Source organism: Thermobia domestica, chromosome 11 (genome assembly GCF_964235325.1).
Source record: "Thermobia domestica chromosome 11, izTheDome1.hap1.1, whole genome shotgun sequence".
In the NCBI taxonomy this organism is placed as follows: domain Eukaryota; kingdom Metazoa; phylum Arthropoda; class Insecta; order Zygentoma; family Lepismatidae; genus Thermobia; species Thermobia domestica.
The window spans coordinates 9,097,006-9,103,005 of record NC_137464.1 but is presented as its reverse complement, the minus strand read 5'-3'; positions in this window follow the sequence as shown (position 1 = coordinate 9,103,005).

The window sequence follows — 6,000 nt, the reverse complement described above, 5'->3', positions numbered from 1 at the left end:
TTTTTTCGGGGCACTTCCCGTTTCCTCCCACATCCTCATGCCACCAATTCTTCGAATATCATTCACTTGCCTTAATTATCCGTCTCCCTTAGCCTAAAGGGCATAATTATGGAACGTTAAACTAAAAGACGAACTTCTTGATACGTATTAACTTAATGTACTAAAGTTGATAGTTCTCTCCTGGAAACTCAATTTTGGGGTTACGCAGCAAGATTTTCTCCATGTTTTGTGATGAAGCTTGCATGGACATGGACATAGCTTAGTTTCTTGCAACAGATACAAATATTTCTTGAAACAAGAAGTCTGTGTAGTTATTTCAAAGAAGTCCTGATTTTAGAAAAATAAAATATTAACAAAAGGGAAAAAGAAAAGTCTTAAATAAAGCAGCATTAACAAAATTAAAACTAGACTATGAAATTGGAATAATAATAATAATAATAATAATAATAATAATAATAATAATAATAATAATAATAATAATAATAATAATAATAATATAATTATATAGAAACAATCAGTGGCGTATTTACGATTTTCTTTCGGGGGGGGCTTTGCTAACTTTCGGGGAGGGCTTTGCCTGAAAATGTGAAAATTCTGCAAGATATTTCATATACTTTACTATAGTAAGTAAGATTTCGGGGGGGAGGGCTTAAGCCCGGAAGCCCGCCCCCTAAATACGCCACTGGTAACAATATTAACAATAAGTCGACTTTAGTGATAATTATTTAAAACTAAAATGAAGTGAAATGAAATCTTTCAATTTAACTTCCCACGATTATTCCCTTTAGGCTGAGAGAGACCGATCATTAAGGCAAGTGAATGATGATGGGAGAATTGGTGGAATGAGAAAGTAAGAGGAAACTGGAGCAAGAGCGCCCATCAGGGGGGCAAGGCGGGGCGCTTGCCCCCCTAAGAGGAAATTGTACTTGGGAATATCGAAAACCCAATAGAATTTTTACATTAGTTACAGCTTTACCCGAAATATGAATCTTACAGAGAGTTACTGGAAAATTATCAACTACCCACTTTATACGAAAGAAGATATAATGATCTAATATTTTTATATAAATTAATACATGATAAGATTGACTCTATTGAGCTGCGTTCGTTGCTTTCTTTCCAAGTCCCATCAACCAGAACGAGGATAGGAAACACATCTACGTTTTATCAAAGAAAGGCAAGAACAAATATCCTTCGGAAATCTCCTATATGGAGGATAAACACTTTCCAGAATGAGGTCGAAAAAGACTTCAATATTGATATATTTAGCATGTCGGAAAGTGTGTACAAAAGAACAATTAAACAGGCATGTTTTGAAAACGGCATATAAGGAGCTCATATGCTAAAGACAATATGAATGTGTTTTTTTTTTAATTGTCTATTTTGTAATGTGTATTTCTTTTAATTATTTGTATATCTCATTGTTTTGTATTAATATGTATTTCGTTGTCAAAGACAACACAATAATTGGGCCTAGAGCCTGTTGTGTTGTGCTTGAACTAAAATAAAAATAAAATAAAATATGCTTCCTTAAAAAAAATTGAAACTATATTTGAAACTTGCCCCCCACCCTTGGAAACCACAACATGGGCGCCCTTGAACTGGAGTACCCCGAGAAAACCCACGGACATGATGGTCTCCAGCACAAACTTATTTGTCCGGGGATTGAACCAGGGTCTCCAAGCAAATCGCTGTACCACTTAAAAAAAAAAAAAACAACTGATTCACCGAATGTGCCTCATTAACTTGCTTAACTACTTATTAATAGGTTTTTACTTCAATTTTTACTCTCTTTACTCGTTTTTCCAGTAACCTATAACGACAGGACACGGACACAGAAACATCGAGGACAGTTAAAATTCCAAACACTCTCCCACCGGGAATAGAACTGTGGACTACGTACACCAAAGGCGCACGCGCTAGCCATTAGATCTAAACCAACGTGCCCCCATACATTCCGAAATGAATTTTAAAACAGTAATTTTTTTATTGTAAATCTAACATTATCGAAAAGAAACATCCGGTCTCTATTTATGAAATATTGTTTCAACGTGCTATTTATTACTGGCAACCTTGAGAGGCGCTGTTTGATAGAATCGGACCCACCTGGAAGATGGCCGTAAGTAAAGATGTCGGAGCCTCATCCGTTCCATATTTTATAACTGTTTTCTCTCTGTTAACTCATTACCTGCAAAGAGGCTCAGGTGCATTCGGTCAACAGCGAGCAGCGGACCTTCCATTTTTTTTTGATTAATCGATTCTGACATAATCGTGTAATTGATCAAACGCGTCGAAGACGGTCTCCCACTGAAAGGGAAACGGAGCAACTATCGATGCGGTGCCGAGGGCTGTGAGCAGTTCTTTATATATGCGTTGCAACCGAACGCTTTTGGTCAAAGAGTAAGGCTTCTTTCGCCATGTGCTACTCATTAGGACGTTTTGTTATCTCTGATGATATGGATGAATCAATAATACAGTGTGTATATATATATGTGTATATATCGGGACAAAGAATGGCATATATTGATACTTGAGGTTAAAGTAATATCTTGGAGCTATAAGCTTGGTTTCGGTTCATTACCACTCAAGAATCGACTAGTGATTATTGGATGCGCCTTTTCTAACGAGATCAAGGGTTCGATTCCCACGCAGTTGCTCACAAGATGACAAAAAAAAAAAAAAGGTTGTCCCATCTCGTCTCGTGAATTTTGTACAAGTTTCGTGTCGTCTTAATTCTCGAAATGATATTCTCATCTCATATAAAGTTAGAAAATGTATTTATAAAATATAAATCATGATGTGTTTCTTAGTTTCATCTTGAAGCAATCAGAATTCTTCTGGGGGAGGGGGGGCACGGTGGTGGAGTGGAAGAGTCCTTACCTCTGGTGTGTAGGGTCCCTGGTTTGATCCCCGGTCAATTAAGTTTGTGGTGGACAACGTGTCCGTGGGTTTTCTCGGGATACCCCCGTTTTCTTACCTAAAGCCACATTGCCAGTTAAATAAATCTTATAGCTGTCATTAAAAAAAAAAAAAAAAAAAAAAAAAACTTGCAACCCGATCTTTCTATTTACTCTTTACATGTTACAATACAACTTCTTGAAGGCGAAAAAGATTTCTCCACACATGCAGCACTGCACTCTAGTGGACAAACAGTGAACCTACTCATTAAAAACGTGTATTTTGGCGCATTCCCCCTCCCTGTCCAAAAGAATCCGTTGTTTCGGAAGCGGCGAAACTTTTTTTTCCTTTATGTCAGCGGGAGGGCGATAGCAGGTAGCAAGCAAGACGTCCCAGAAAGTTGCGCATCGTTCAACTCCTTGCAAGATGGAAAAAAATCTTTTATGACCCTTTCAAGACTATGTTTACATGGTGAAATATGGTAGGGCTTCAAGATTTTTTTTTAATGACAGCTACAAGTTCTTTTAACGTGACAACCCCCTTTTATTCATCGTCTCCCTTAGCTTAAAGGGCGTAAACGTGGGACGTTAAACTGGAAGAAACGACGTCCACGAAGGACGTTCTGCGTCACCAGAGGTTACGAAGGGTGTGATATAACATTTAAACCATATTTATTATTAGAATACGTTGTGTAATAACTTGCTTATCTTTCATGCAACACTGAAACAATATTTGAAATTTAAGACTTGGGTAAGCTAGTGGTATCTATAAGACTCGAGGAATTTCTCAACTTGTGTCAAAAACGGGACGAGAATTGTCATGTTTCTCGGTTCGGCTCGAGTTGGAAAATTTCTTTCTCGTCTCGTGAACACATACTAACAACGTTTTGGCTCTCCCCGGTGGTCTCGTGGTTAGTGCATGAGCCTTTAATGCACGCAATTCTGAGATCGATGCCCGGTTTGAGAATTGAACACATTGCGTTAATTCGGATTCTACCTTAGACTCTAGGTCCACATTTCACAGAAACTCCGTACTGAAGAAAAACACTTAATTTCAACAAACAAACAAACAAATAAATAAAGTGAACTCTATGACCACCGCCGTGTCCTGCACAAATCTATTTAAATTCAGGGATTTCCTCAACTTAACGTTTTTTTTTATATATATTAAATTTGAACGTTTTATCTAACGTCAGCTATACATATCATCTTAAGCACGCATGTGAAGTATAATAGATGATATCGCACACTCAGTGGAAGAATGGAAATTTTGAGTTATAATCGCTCAAAAGAGAAGAGAAGAGAGAGAGAGAGAGAAGCGACCTCTACCCAGTGATGAAAATTTTCCGGAAAATTTCCCGATTTGAAATTTTCCGAACTGAAATTTTAAATAATAGAATTGGATATTTGTACTCTACGAAGTCATGTTCTCTGCACTTTGCACACACACACACACACACCCACACAGACAGAGAGGAGTTGAATTGAGTTGATTTTGTCCCTTTCAGCAGCGAGACTATATAAGACGGGACCAACTGATTAAAGTGAAATCCGAACTACATGAACTCCCACTGGGAATCGAAGCCAGGTCTTCCATGCTAAAGGCGCGTATGCTAACCGCTTAGCAACGAAGGAGCTCGCAGATGAAGAGAGAGAGAGAGAGAGAGAGAAACACTGTGTAAAAGTTCACTTCTCAACTTGAAATATTAGAAAATTTTCCGGTTCCCGAAAGCCAATTAGAAAATTATAATTTGTTGCTGACTAACTTTCCTCTACAGAAATTCAATTTTGTAGCTAAATGTGCAGTTAAATATAGTGGAAAATTTTCGACCTAACATCATTATACATAATATCCAAAATTGTCCGGATTATAAAAGGTTTTTCCACTTATTTCTACATCATAATGAAAATTTTCCGATCTATGAAAATTGCTTTCACTTGTTTCTACAGAGCAATAAAACTTTCCGATTCACAAAAAGTTGTTTTACTTTTTGCTTGAAAATGATGAAAATTTTCCGACTCATAAAAAGTTCTTCAATTTTTCCGTACAAGACAGAAAATACTTCGATTCATAAAAAATTGTTTTAACTTGTTCCTACATAGTACTGAAAATTGTCTGAGCCATGAAAATTTTCAGATTCTTTAAACGATCTTTCTTTTTTTCTTTTTCTTTTTTTTTACATTTCTGTACATGAATTCAACCAATTTTATGATTGCTGAGGAATTGTTACTTGATTACTGATATTTTTTTAGAACGGAAAATTTTCCACCTCACATCACTACTTCTACCTGGTGGTATTTTCGCAGAAACGTAACTAAACAATTAACCCCTAAATGGCAGAAATACCAGTATTCCAGGAAGGGATTTTGATAGAATAACAAATTTTAAAAGTCATGTTCCCACAAATGTGTATTTTTGACTTGTAACAGTCTTCCACTGGGTGTGCGACATATCTTAATTTATTTGTGGGTTGTTTCATTGAATTAAAAGGATTCTGTTATTTGGAAGAATGGAAGCAGATTCTTCATAACATTTTCTCCTAATCAACGTAATTTTGTATTAATTTTAATGTAGAAAATATAACGGAAATTCTTTCTTCGGTTTTCAGAGGAGTACAACCAACAATGAATAACTGATTCTTTATATATTAAGAAACGTACAAATTTTAATTATATTAACTCTGATTTGCATTTGTCACTTTCCGTACGGGATTATGATTTTCAACGAACTTAAATAGTTACTGAATTCTCTATGCCTGTCTGTGTGTGTGTGTGTGTTTGCAAATTTGCAAATTTTTCAATTTTGAGCTCTCCATTCGATAGAACATCAAAAACTATCTGAAAGAAATTATGGAATTTTTTCGCGTCACTCTTACCGATCTCGAGATACTGGCCAAAAAAGTTCCGATTTCGGGAAATTTAAGGAGCCGTATCTCGGGAACCGTAAGTCATAGAGAGATAACATTGGTGTTGATCAATACCTAAGAGGATAGTAAACATTTTGGTACCAAATAGCAATCGGTGGCCACTGGTCAACTGGCGACCGTTCTCTCCAGATATTGGCCAAAAAAATTCGGATTTCGGGATATTTAAGGATCCATAT